At 39.3% G+C, this 14776-nt stretch overlaps 1 protein-coding gene across 4 annotated transcripts in view; it reads right to left on the bottom strand.

Moving 5' to 3' along the window:
• Positions 1–14776, bottom strand: part of OTUD7A (OTU deubiquitinase 7A) — a 346216-nt gene that overhangs the window by 159843 nt on the left and 171597 nt on the right. For all 4 annotated transcript variants that reach the window (XM_079121947.1, XM_079121946.1, XM_079121949.1 and 1 more), the window contains one exon: positions 426–551. The gene's annotated coding sequence lies outside the window, so the exon portion shown is untranslated. The remainder of the gene's footprint in view (positions 1–425; positions 552–14776) is intronic.

The raw sequence follows: 14776 nt of genomic DNA, 5'->3' as shown, positions 1-14776 counted from the left end.
GGCAAAAGGGTCACTGTGTTAACATGTGAAGTAGACAGAAATTGTATTTTTAGACCAGCACTCAAAGGAAATATTTAAAATGAAAATAATTTAGTATGTTAAGATAATGAGTATTTTCCTTTTACTCTTATAATACTTTAAAATCTTCACAGTTATAACAGATCGCAACTGAGAAATACAAAGTAAATTTTTTCACTGGTATAAATCAAATCACTTGCCAATAATTATAATCAATTGGAATTCTAATGCAATGTGGAATACATCTCTCAATGCTTTCTCAGTGGACTTCAGTGGGTCCACTTTACTGCGGTTAGACCTGATTTCCAGGTGATCTGCTCTCAGAACCTCGCTAAGCTCTGTTAGAGACGTCAACAGCACCCACCCCTCTTGCACTTTCACCAGGATCCCATGAGCACAGGACTTACTTTTCAGACACCTGGATTCTCTGGAGGTGAGTGGCGGTCAGGCATTTAGGTTAGCTCTGCATCGTCCCTGCTGACAGTGGTCCATCATTGCTGCAGAGGAAGGCATGAGAGCACAGCCTGAGAGCTCTGGAAAAGATAAGATTAGAGAATGTTCACAGGTACAAAAAGGGAGAACTCAAAATTTCCATATCAAGACAATTTTTTACACTAAAAATTAAATATGAATATCTTGAATTTAAAAATAATTTAAGTATCTAATATGTCATGTGAAATGGTGGGGATGGTGAATTCCACCCTCAACCCACCATTCCACCCCTTAATTTTTAAATGAATACTGGCACCATTTTAAAAAGCCTCCTTTGTGCAGACCTAAGGGAAGTGGCATTGGGTCGGAACCTTCAGAAACTGACATTCCAGGGAAGTGGGCCATGCTTCCTACAGGGGCTCAGGAACCCAATCCTCACTTCTGAGCTTCTTGGAGAAGCTCTGGCATTGTGGTCCATGGGAGCCTTAGGTGAAACTAATTCCCTTCTCTTTCTATGCTACTGCTGTATTTTGTTGAAATCATCTTATTTGTTAATTCCAAATTATTTTTAATTCTCATGTTTCTATGTTCTTAACAATTGTTTCAAGTTTTATGGTTATATTACTAACAATTGCAACATGTCATTGTGTTTTAGGGTTTACTAATTGATCATGGATAATTTTCATCTCCTGTTTCCATTATTTAATTTTTATTTTACTAGAAGTATTCCTTGACTAATTTTTCAAAATGGTTTTGTAGGCAATACATTTTCTGAGTTCCTAAATAAAAATCTAAACATAAGACAATGAGAATCAATGGCCAAACGTTGAGAAAGAACAAAGTTGGAGGTCTCACATCTCCTGATTTCAAAATATATTACAAAGTTATGGAATCAGAACAATGTGATACAGGAACAAAGACACTCTTAAAGAATAGGGACAGAAAAGGGAACTCAGAAATAAACCATCACATATATGGTCAAATGAATTTTTGATAAGGGTGCCAAGACCCTTGATTGGTAAGAAGAGGTTTTTGTTTGTGTGTGTGCGCGTTTTTTACCACAGGGTGCTGGGAAAAGGAAATATTCATATGAAAAAGAATGAAGTTAGATCCTTAACAAACACCATATACAAAAATGAATGTGAAATGGATCAAAGACCTAAATATAAGGCCTAAAACTCTAAAATTCTTAGTAGGAAATATTAAGGGAAAGCTTCATGACATGGGATTAGACAGTTATTTCTCAGATATGACACCATTCCCATTGGCTGACCTTGGCACTCTAATCAAAAATCATTTGACTGTATATAAGTCAAATGATGGCTTATTTCTGTGTTCCCTATTCTATCCCAATGGTATTTATGTGTGTCTTTGATCCTGTAACACACTACTCTAATTTGTAATAGATAACAGAAGAAAAAATAGATAAACTGGGATTTATCCAAATTAAAAGCTTTTATGCATCAAAGAACACTATGGACAGAATAAAAAGGCAACCCATCAAATGGGAGAAAATACTTGTGGACTATATACCTGATAAGGAATTAATATCTAAAATATATGAAGAGCTACTACTCAACAATAAGAAGAGAAACAACCCAATTTAGAAAATGGACCAGGGTCTGAGACTGTGCCTCACCGACAGAGTACTCACGTAGTATGTGTGAGGTCCTGAGTTCAAACCCCAGCATCACAGAAAAGAAAAAAAATGGCTAAAGACTTGAATAGGCTTTTTTCCAAAGAAGATATGCAAATGGCTAACAAGTACATGAAACAGGGTCAACATTATTAATCATTAGGGAAATGTGAACCAAAACCACAGTGGGACACCACTTCACACCCATTAGGATGGCTAATTGTTATGTTAAAACACATGGTGCACATGTATGTGTACACATATATCCACAAACACCAGAAAATAAAGAGGGTTGGCAAGACTGTAGGAAAGGTGGGAGCCTTGGTATCGCTGGTAGGAATGTAAATTGGTAACAAAGGACAGTGTAACAAAGCTGTTACAGCTGTAACAAAGAACAGTGGTTCCATTTTTGGTGGCTCCACAAAAATTTAAACACTAAATTACTGTATGATCCAGTAATCCAACTCCTGGGTACATACATAAAAGTAGAGCTTGAAAACTATGTTCATAGTTGATTTATTCCGAAGAACCAATAGATGGAAATAGCACAAGTGTGAACAGACGGATGAGGGGATAAATAAAATGTGGTCTATCGATCAATGGAATATTATTCAGCCTTGAAAGGGAAGTAAATTCACATGGAAGAAGCTTGAGGATATTATGCTACGTGAAATTGCCAGTCATGAGGTCACAAAACTATGATTCCACTTACATAATATACTTAGATCAACCTGAGAGATGTTTAAATTCACAGAGACAGAAAGACTAGAATTTACTGGGGTTAGGGGAAATGGGCAGGAGGAGTCAGTGCTTAGTAGGTACAGTGCTTCACTTTGAGAAGATGAAAAAGTTCTGGAAGTGGATGGCAGTGACAGGGTCGCACAACAATGTGAATGCACTTAATGCCACTGAACTGCACACTTTAAATAGTTAAAATGAAGATTTTTATGCATATTTCATAACAACAAAATATTTAAAATAGACAAAAAACAAAGGATGAGAACCAGACTGAAGATGTTCCATTGATCACACACCATTCAAGGAAGAGTACACAGGATTAGAGAAATGCAAATTAAACTACGCTGAGATTTCATTTCACTCCAGTCAGAATGGCAATTATCAAGAACAAGGAACAATAAATGGTGGCAAGGGTGTGGTGGAACTGCAAATTGGTGCAACCACTCTGGGAAGCAGTATGGAGATTCCTCAGAAAACTTGGAATGGAACCACCATTTGACCCAGTTATCCCACTGCTGGGCTTAAACCCAAACGACTTAAAATCAGTATTCTACAGTGATGCAGCCACATCAATGTTTATAGCTGCTCAATTCACAATAGCTAAGCTATGGAACCAACCTACATGCTCTTCAACAGATGAATGGATAAACAAAATGTGGTATATATATATATATATATATATACACAATGGAATATTACTCAGTCATAAAGAAGAACAAAATTATGGCATTTGCAATGGATAGAACTAGAGGAGACTATCATGTTAAGTGAAATATGCCAATCCCCAAAGTCAAAGGCCAAATGTTTTCTCTGATATGTGGATGCTAATTCACAATAAGGGGGGTGGGGTTAGGGAAGAATAGACAAAGGGAAATGGATTAGACAAAGGGGAATGAAGGGAAGGGAGGAGGGTTGGGAATAGAAAAGATAGTAGAATGAATCAGATATTACTATGTGCACATGTGATTTCATGACCAATGTAGTTCTACATCATATACAACCAGAAGAATGAGAAGTTATATTTCATGTAAGTATAATATGTCAAAATACCTTGTACTATTATGTATAACTAATTAGAATGAATAAGAAATATAGTCCCATTTGTTTACAATAAAAAAAAGGAAATATAAACCAAAAAAAGTCATGGGATAGGAGGAAGGCCTAATTTAGAATCTAAGATTTTATAGGCAGTGAAATTCTTTCAAGGGAAATGAACATGTAGACATGCATAGGCTCAGAAAATTCCTTATCCCTACACTCTAAAAACATTCATACAGAAAATACTCAAGTAAAAAAAGAAATACAACATTAAAAGGTGAATCATTATTGATGATGATCACTGTGATGTATTAAAAATGATAAAGTAGTACTTATTTTATTAATTTTTTAAAAATGTTAAAAATAAAAAGACAAAGCAAGTGATAGTAGGATAGTATTAAAATATGGAAAATTTATAGTATTATCTAATATTCAACAAGATAAAATTCAAGATGTAATAGCTAACAAGCCCTTCCTAAAATTCCTCAGGAAGGTATGTCAAGCTGGTGTTAAAGAAAAGAGAGCTAGTTGTAGCAAATGTTTAAAATAAAATAATAATAATTTGTAGTGAAATTATAGTAATTAAAAATTGTTTAGGGCAATGACCCTGTCCATATAAAACCCACAGGGAACCAGCAGTGATAGAATGCTTCCTTAGCATACCCAAGGCCTGGGCTTGATCCCTGGAACAACACAACAACAACAAAGGCACCCAGAGATTCTGAACAAACAACTTTGTTTCTCAGTATATCCCTTAGCTCTAAAGACAAATGAGAGAGTAATCACATATTAAATTCAGACCCAGAGGAAGACACTGTGGCAAAGGTTGGCACTGGGATCCTGAGGCCCTTGGGAGCCCACAAAGATGTGCAAGTGGGGTCGACAGGGACCCACAAACCAGGCCCAACCAGGTATATTTCCCATGATGAGACTGATACCTGTGCTCAAGTTGGGAGACTAGGGAGTGCTGACTATGCCCATAGCAATGGGTGGTGTGGAAGTCTCTCATAAGAATATTGTAGAATAGGGAGCTGTTTCTCCCCTGGGTTCAATGTACAGTCTCGTGATAGCAGGTGGTATAGAAACCCAGCACAACTTGTATGGATTATTACTGCTTTTTACTGTGGGTCTCACTTACTGAGCATTTATTATAACCTAGGTACCAGACTGAATGTACCACATGATCTCTTTCAATCTCACACTGTCAAGTCTCCCAGCCTGCAGAATGACCTGCATAATACCAGTGTCCCTTGAAGACTGAGTTCAGAATTTTATAGTTTAAGGACTGTTATGAGGCCAGTTGTTGCCCTCCTTCTCCTTCCTATATCACTTTTCTTTGTTCACATTTTATCCCTGGGGATTTTCAAAAGCTTGCTTCTCTCCTGACTCTACTCAAGACCCAGCTCAAATCTGTGTTCTTCATGAAGCTTCCCTTATGACAGCCTTCAACCCAGGAAAACCTTCATCTCCAAGCATCTCCCAAAATGGACTTAGCACCAGGCCCACCTGCCAGGGTACTGCACTCCATGGATGCTCAGCCTGCTTGTCCAAAGAATGAAGGAAATTCCCCTATTCACAATCTTCATATACTTGCATTAGGACAGGCATATAGTGAGTGGTTTTATTTCTGAGTCATCCTAACAGCTTTAAGAGAAAAGGGGATTTCTAGGAAATGGCTCTTAACTCATACCTGATCACTCAGTTTACCACTGGCCCAGGAAGGCAAGCAGCCACGTTCAGGCCAAGTGTTCATCATCACTTTGGGCCTGTAGGTACCCAGTTTTATTTCCGGTTCTCGAATGGAATCAATACTTGCAATGTATTCTGACTCAATTTTCAGGAAATTTAAATCCAGAAAAGTCTAATTGCTTCTGGAAATAAAGAGGAGATTCTCTTTATATTGTAAGATAGTGTAAGTCCAGTATATGTCTGAAGTGAATTATGTAATGCTTTGAAAAGCCTGAAATCCTTCTCAAAATGCAAGTTCCCCCTAGAAGAAATACAAGAAAAGCTCCTTTAAAAACAAATTCAGGCCATTTTGAGACAATAGCCGGGCCCTGTAGGACCCCTGGCCAGACTGACTGAGTCCCGTCTCCAGGATCCCTCAGCCCAACCGATCACTCCCTGCCTCTGGGGCCCTCACATCAACTGACTGCTCCCTGCCGCCAGGACCCCCAGACCAACTGACTGTGCCCTATCATCAGGAATCCAGACCAACTGATTGCACCCGGCCTCCTGGATCCCACAACCACACCAAACATACCCGACCTCCAGGACTACTGCCGGACCAACTGCATCCTGTCTCCAGGACCTCCAGCTGACCACGTCCACCCCTGAGCTGCAGCTCCCCATTTGCCAACACATTTGGAAGCCAGAGCAGCCATCTTGGATAATCCTGGAAGGCGTAGCTCCGATCTTCGGGTGGGGCAAATCTTATCCTGAGACACCTGCTGGAGGCTTGAAGCTCATTGTCAGGTACCTCTCATACAACAGGCTACTGAAAACTGGGAGGTTTCATTAGTATATGATTATTTTACAGTAGATTTTCTTTTTTCTCCTTTTTAAAAAAAAATTTAAGTTTTTATTTCTTTATGTTTCTTGCTTTCTTTTCCTTCTTTTTACCTGTTCCCTCAGAGTCGCTTTCTCCCTTATTTACATGATGTTATTGTCCCCATAGGGGCTATTTGGTCTAGGATTGCATAGTGTCTGATTTGGGTACTGCTAATATTGATCTCCCCTTAAAGAAAGGGTTTTGGACACCTATAGGGTCACTATAAGCCTATAGGGGGAAATTTGCAATACCCTAGATCTGCAGCGCTAGAGGGGAAGATACATGAACAACATGGAAAAACAAGGGAAGAAAATGATCCAAACAAATCTAGATTCTATAGTAATAGAATCCAATGACAGTATGTTAGAAGAAATGTCAGAAAAGGACTTCAGATTATACATGATTAAGATGATTCGTGAAGCAAAGGATAAGAGAGTAAATGCAGGCAATGAATGATAATACCAATAAGCTGAAAGAGCACCTGGAGGAAGCAAAAGATCATTTCAACAAAGAGATAGAGATTCTCAAAAAAAAAAAAAAAAAAAAAAAAAAAGGAAATCCTTGAAATGAAGGAGACAATAAACCAAATAAAAAACTCAATGGAAAGCATCACCAACGGACTAGACCACTTGGAAGACAGAACCTCAGACAATGAAGACAAAATATTTAATCTTGAAAATAAAGTCGCCGAAACAGAGAAGATGGTAAGAAATCATGAATAGAATCTCCAAGAACTATGGGACATCATGAAAAGACCAAATTTAAGAATTATAGGAATTGAGGGAGGCACAGAGATACAAAGCAAAGGAATGAACAATCTATTCAATGAAATAATATCAGAAAATTTCCCAAACCTGAAGAATGAAATGGAAAATCAAATACAAGAGGCTTACAGAACACCAAATGCACAGAATCACAACAGATCCACAACAAGGCACATTATAATGAAATGCCTAACATTCAAAATAAAGATAGGATTTTGAAGGCCGCGAGAGAAAAGCATCAGATTACATATAGGGGGAGACCAATACGGATAGCAGCAGACTTCTCAACCCAGACTCTAAAAGCTAGAAGGGCCTGGACCAACATATTTCAAGCTCTGAAAGAACATGGTTGCCAACCAATAATCCTATACCCAGCAAAAATAACCTTCAGATTTGAAGATGAAATAAAATCCTTCCATGATAAACAAAAGTTAAAAGAATTTACAAATAGAAAGCCTGCACTACAGAATGTTGTCAACAAAATATTCCATGAGGAGGAAATGAAAAACAACAATGGAGGTCAGCAAAGGGAGGAACTACCTTAGAGAAAAACCACTCAAAGCAGAAACCAAGCCAACTTAAAAACCAAAAATAAGCTAAATGACTAGGAATACAAATCATTTCTCAATAATAACCCTGAACGCTAATGGCCTAAACTCATCAATCAAAAGACATAGACTGGCAAAATGGATTAAAAAGAAAGACCCAACAATATGCTGCCTGCAAGAGACTCATCTCATAGAAAAAGACATCCACAGACTAAAGGTGAAAGGATGGGAAAAAACCTACCATGCACAGGGACCCAGTAAAAAAGCGAGGGTTTCCATCCTCATAACAGATAAAGTGGACTTCAAGCCAAAGTTAGTCAGAAGGGATAAAGAAGGACATTTTATACTGCTTAAGGGAACCATAAATCAGGAAGACAAAATGATAGTAAATATTTATGCCCCAAACAATGATGCATCCCTGTACATCAAACAAATCCTTCTCAATTTCAAGAATCACATAGAGCACAACACAATAATTCTGGGCGACTTTAACGCACTTCTGTCACCACTAGATAGATCTTCCTAACAAAATCCAACCAAAGAAACCATAGAACTCAATAACACAATCAATAACCTAGACTTAATAGCCATATATAGAATATTCCATCCATCAACGAGCCGATACACTTTCTTCTCAGCAGCACCTGGAACCTTCTCGGAAATAGACCATATGTTATGCCACAAAGCAGCCCTTAGGAAATGCAAAAAAATAGAGATACTGCCTTGGGTTCTATCAGATCATAATGGACTGAGAGTAGAAATCAATGACAAAGTAAAAAAAGGAAATTACTCCAACACTTGGAGACTAAATAATATGCTATTGAATGAAACATGGATAACAAAAAATATCAGAGAGAAGATTAAAAAATTCTTAGAGGTCAATGAGAATGATGATACAACATATCAAAATCTCTGGGACACTATGAAAGCGGTACTAAGAGGAAAATTCATTGCATGGAGCGCATTCCAGAAAACAATGAAAAGTCAACAATTAAATGACCTAACATTACAGCTCAAAGCCCTACAAAAAGAACAGAATGACAGCAAAAGTAGTAGAAGACAGGAAATAATTAAAATCAGAGCTGAAATCAATGAAATTGAAACAAAAGAAACTATTCAAAAAATTGACATAACAAAAAGTTGGTTCTTTGAGAAAGTAAACAAAATAGATAAACCCTTAGCCACACTAACAAAGAGAAGGAGAGAGAAGACTCAAATTACTAAAATACATGATGCAAAAGGAAATATCACAACAGACACCACTGAGATACAGAACATAATGAGAAGCTACTTTGAAAATCTGTATTCCAACAAAATAGAAAGTACCGAAGACATTGACAAATTTCTAGAGACATATGCTCCTCCCAAACTGAACCAGGAGGACATACACGATTTAAACAGATCAATATCAAGCAATGAAATAGAAGAAACCATTAAAAATCTACCATCCAAGAAAAGCCCAGGACCAGATGGATTCTCAGCCAAGTTCTACAAGACCTTCAAAGAAGAACTCGTTCCAATACTTCTCAAAGTATTCCAGGAAATAGAAAAGGAGGGTACCCTACCAAACTCATTCTATGAAGCTAATATCACCCTCATACCCAAACCAGGAAAAGAAACATCAAAGAAAGAAAATTTTAGACCAATATCCTTGATGAATATAGCTGCTAAGATCCTTAACAAAATATTGGCAAACCGTATCCAAAAATATATTAAGAAAATTGTGCACCACGATCAAGTGGGGTTCATTCCTGGAATGCAAGGATGGTTTAACATCTGTAAATCAATAAACGTAATCCATCATGTCAATAGACTTAAGGATAAGAATCATATGGTTATTTCAATTGATGCAGAAAAAGCATTTGACAATATACAACACCCCTTCATGCTGAAAACACTAGAAAAAATAGGGATAGTAGGAACATACCTGAACATTGTAAAGGCTATTTATGCTAAGTCCATGGCCAACATCATTCTTAATGGAGAAAAACTGAAAGCATTCCCTTTAAAAATGGGAACAAGACAGGAATGTCCTCTTTCACCATTTCTATTCAACATTGTCCTCGAAACTCTAGCCAGAGCAATTAGGCAGACTAAAGAAATTAAAGGGATACGAATAGGAAAAGAGGAACTTAAGCTGTCACTATTTGCGATGACATTATTCTCTATTTAGAGGATCCAAAAACCTCCTCCAAAAAACTTCTAGACCTCATCAATGAATTCAGCAAAATAACAGGCTATAAAATCAACACGCATAAATCTACAGCATTTTTATACACAAGCGATGAAACAGCTGAAAGGGAAATGAGGAAAACAACTCCATTTGCAATAGCCTCAAAAAAAATAAAATACGTGGGTATCAATCTAACCAAAGAGGTAAAAGATCTCTACAATGAAAACTACATGACACTGAAGAAAGAAATTAAGGAAGACCTTAGAAGATGGAAAGATCTCCCATGCTCTTGGATAGGCAGAATTAATGTTGTCAAAATGGCCATACTAACAAAAGTGCTATACAGATTCAATGCAATTCCAATTAAAATCCCAATGATGTACCTCACAGAAATAGAGCAAGCAATCATGAAATTCATCTGGAAGAATAAGAAACCCAGAATAGCTAAAGCAATCCTTAGCAGGAAGAGTGAAGCAGGGGGTATCGCAATACCCGAACTTCAACTTTACTACAAAGCAATAGTAACAAAGACGGCATGGTATTGTTACCAAAATAGACAGGTAGATCAATGGTACAGAATAGAGGACATGGACACAAACCCAAATAAATACAATTTTCTAATACTAGACAAAGGTGGCAAAAATATGCAATGGAGAAAAGATAGCCTCTTCAACAAATGGTGCTGGGAAAACTGGAAATCCATATGCAACAGAATGATATTAAACCCCTATCTCTCACCCTGCACAAAACTCAACTCACAATGGATGAAGGACCTTGAAATCAGACCAGAGACCCTTCATCTTATAGAAGAAAAAGTAGGTCCAAATCTTCACCATGTTGGCTTCGGATCAGACTTCCTTAACAGGACTCCCATAGCACAAGAAATAAAAGCAAGAATCAATAACTGGGATAGATTCCAACTAAAAAGCTTTCTCTCAGCAAAGGAAACTATCAGCAATGCGAAGAGAGAGCCTACAGAGTGGGAGAATATCTTTGCCTCTCATACTTCAGATAGAGCACTAATTTCCAGAATATATAAAGAACTCAAAAAACTCTACACCAATAAAACAAATAACCCAATCAACAAATGGGCTAAGGAAATGAATAGATACTTCACAGAAGAAGATGTACAAGCAATCAACAGATATATGAAAAAATGTTCACCATCTTTAGTAATAAGAGAAATGCAAATCAAAACCACCCTAAGATTCCATCTCACCCCAATTAGAATGTCGGTTATCAAGAACACAAGCAACAATAGGTGTTGGCGAGGATGTGGGGAAAAAGGTACACTCATACATTGCTGGTGGGACTGCAAATTAGTGCAGCCACTCTGGAAAGCAGTGTGGAGATTCCTTAGAAAACTTGGAATGGACCTACCATTTGATCCAGCTATCCCACTCCTCCACCTATATCCAAAGGACTTAAAATCAGCACACTACAGAGATACAGCCACATCAATGTTCATAGCGGCTCAATTCACAATAGCCAGACTATGGAACCAACCTAGATGCCCTTCAATTGATGAATGGATAAAGAAACTGTATACATATACAATGGAATATTACTCAGCTATAAAGAATAATAAAATCATGGCATTTGCCAGCAAATGGATGAAATTGGAGAATATCATGTTAAGTGAGATAAGCCAATCTCAAAAATCCAAAAGAGGAATGATCTCACTGATAAGCGGATGATGACACTTAATGGGGGGTGGAAGTGGGACAAGAATGGAGGAAGGAGGGACTGTATAGAGGGAAAAGAGAGGTGGGAGGGGTGGGGAGGAAGGAAAAAAATAATGGAATGAATCAAACATCATTACTCTATGTAAATTTATGAATATGCAAATGGTATGCTGTTACTCCATGTACAAACAGAAACAATAGGTATAACATTTGTTTACAACAAAAATAAATTTAAAAAAAATTCAGATCAGAAACAAAATAGGGGGGAGGGGAAAAGCCATTAACCAACATTAAGGAAAGGACTGATGCTTTGTGTGCTCCTTCATCTCAGAGACTGATGATTGCTGCTAAAATGAAATAGCCCTTTAGCCCTGTGTTGGGTGGATTGGGTGGGTTAATGCTTGCAGATGAGATCCATTAGGAGACTAGGGATGCCCTTCACAGTGCTTTCAAACACCAATTGTGGGCCCAGGCAACGTGCTTAGGGCTGAGAACACAGGCGCTTTGGGGAAGCTCTGGAGAGGGCGGACGCTCAGATCCTCAACGCCAACATTAAAGCCTCCTCTGCACCTGTCCCTCCACTTCACCACAGGAGTGTAGGGGAGTGGTCAGGGGCCTGGGATTGGTACCAGTCTTGTCCCTTGCCTGGTATGGTCCTGAAAAGCCTCTTCAACTGTGCTTTGTCCACCTGTCCATTACCAAAGCACTTGAGTTGTTCCAAGAGTCTGGTGAAAATGAAAGGGGGACAGGCTTCTGAAAATGTTCTAGGAACCCAAAGGGGCTCACTACTATAATGTGACATTATTCCAAAGTAAAAATACAGGCCCAGAGTGGTGCTACAGTTGCAAGCAAAAGCAGACATGCTTGCAGGCCTGGCTGCTGGAAAACATCCGCAGGTATCCAGGTGCCTTGCACATAAAGCTCAGGGAAGGTGGGACATTGCCCCATAAACACAGCCAGCAGGAGCAGCAGGTGCAGAGCAGGTGCATAGCAGGTCCACAGGCACAGGATCCCTTTCTGTCCTCCCTGGCTGGGCACCACCCAGACCTTGGACTTCCACTCCTCCTCCTACCTCAATCTTGCTGTATGTCTCCACCTGGTTCCTCTTCTATCCTAACTCTGCTCTACCCTTCATAAGCCAAGGTGTCTCCACACCCCACCACTCCCAGGAAATCTTTGCTGATCATTCAACCAACAAAAATTTTAAAAATTGGTTTACTTTATTTATTCTCAGCAATTTTCAAGTGTAAAATACATTGTCATTAACCACAGTCACCAGGTTGTACAACAGAGCTCTTGAACTTATTCATCCTGCCTAACTGAAAATTTGTATTCCTTGAACAGTGTTTTCCCAGTCTTGCAGTCCGGGCAACCACCACCCCACTCTCTATTTCTATGAATTCAAATTTTGTCTATTCTACAGATCAGTGAGATCATGTGGTATTTGCCTTTCTGTGTCTGGCTTATTTCACTTAATATAATGTCCTCTCAGTTCATTCATATTGTCTCAAATGACAAGATTTTCTTCTTTTTCAAGACTGAATAGCATTCTATTGCATATACTATAATTGCTTTTTCCACTAAGGGACTGGTAGACAAAGTGATTCCACATCTTGGATACTGTGAATAGTGCTGCAGTGAACATGGGAGTTCAGATGTCTCTTTGATATACTGATTTTGTCTACATACCAGTAATGGAATCTCTGGATCATATAGTAGTGCTATTTTAAAATTTTTTGAAAAACATGCATACTATTTTTCATAGTGATTAAACTAATTTAGATTTGCACCAACGGTGTGCAAGGATACCTTTTTCTCCACATCCTAAGACTTGTTATGTTTTCTCTTTTCTGCAACAGCCGTCCAAACAGGTATGTGGTACAATTTCATTGTGGTTAACAGGCAAACTTTTAATGAGCACTTGCCTTGCCAGGACTTGTGGGCAGTGGGACAGATATAAAGTGGACTTCTTAGTAGCCTATAGTAAAATAGGAGACAGATTTGGAAACCAATACTCGTAGCTCCGCTAGTTCCGAGTTGGTTATGTTGTACCTCCAGGAAGCAATCCCTGTCCAGGGCATAGCTCAGCTCCTTTTGTCATTGTCACAAAAAGAAAAGGAGGCACTTTCTTGCACCTTAAACACTGAATCAGAATTCCCCAAAGAAAGAAAAGGGCAGGCAGAGGAGCCTAAGGTTTGTTGAGTGCCTCTACTGCATCATACTCTGGACTAGGCAGGTGTTCATAAGCTCTCTTAGGTAACTCTCACAACCATAGCTGAGGAAAGGGCACCTGAGGGGACAAAAAGGCCTGTCCATCCACTACCCCATGGAGGAGAAATATTCATAGAAGGAACCTCACATGAAAGACATGGGTGGGACAGCTAGTAGCCTGCAAATGAAGGAGTCACCATGCATACAGGGACTGGAAAGGATTCTGTGTAGATTCTGCAGGTGGGAGGGAGTGAAGGGAGGGAGGCAAAGGAGGAGCACATAAGAGGCTGGGGATGGAAAAGCAGAATTTATGTGCCCAGGCAGCCCCTTATGGAGCGATCACCTCTGTAGAGGGGGGCAGCAGTGGGTGCTCTGAGAGACCAGTGAGGTCTGGGACTAGAAGAGTGTTTTGAAAGTGCACAATAGCTTCACACTGGAGGCTGCCCAGTTCAGAAGAATAAGGGTCAGGGCCTACATCTGTGGAGCCCTCTGCAGGGACAGAGGAGGAGATACCTTGCAGCTCTCATCTGCTTCCCTCTGGTCTGAAATCCTCATGTCTTTCTTGAGCTAGGGCAGAATTAGAGCCTCACTGTCTTTTCTTGCCTGTGCATCTCTGCACTGGGGCCTCAGTGCAGAGTTGCACAGGCACAACCACTTCTTTGCCTCTTGACAGTATCCAGCTCCCTCTTCTCTCTACCACGCCTAACTGTATCCCTTTCCAGCACATTCCATGTGTGTCTCTCCATTCAGGTGTGAGGGATACATATCCATGGGAAAGTCCATTAGACAGCTCTAGAAGCTGTCTCAAAGGGCTGTGGCTGTGTGCCTGAGTAGCTCAGTGGACTGTGCCCTGTTGACAGGTCCCACTCAACAGCTGCTGGTCTAAGGACAACCTGCCACCCAGGTGAAACAAGGGACACAGAGGATATCCCAGAAGTGGTAACCTCTATGGCTCCAAAGGGGTTAGTCACCAAATTGGAGA

This window comes from Sciurus vulgaris (genome assembly GCF_902686455.1).
Source record: "Sciurus vulgaris genome assembly, chromosome: 2".
In the NCBI taxonomy this organism is placed as follows: domain Eukaryota; kingdom Metazoa; phylum Chordata; class Mammalia; order Rodentia; family Sciuridae; genus Sciurus; species Sciurus vulgaris.
The sequence above is the reverse complement of the archived record's forward strand: the minus strand, read 5'-3'. Positions and strand labels throughout refer to the sequence as shown.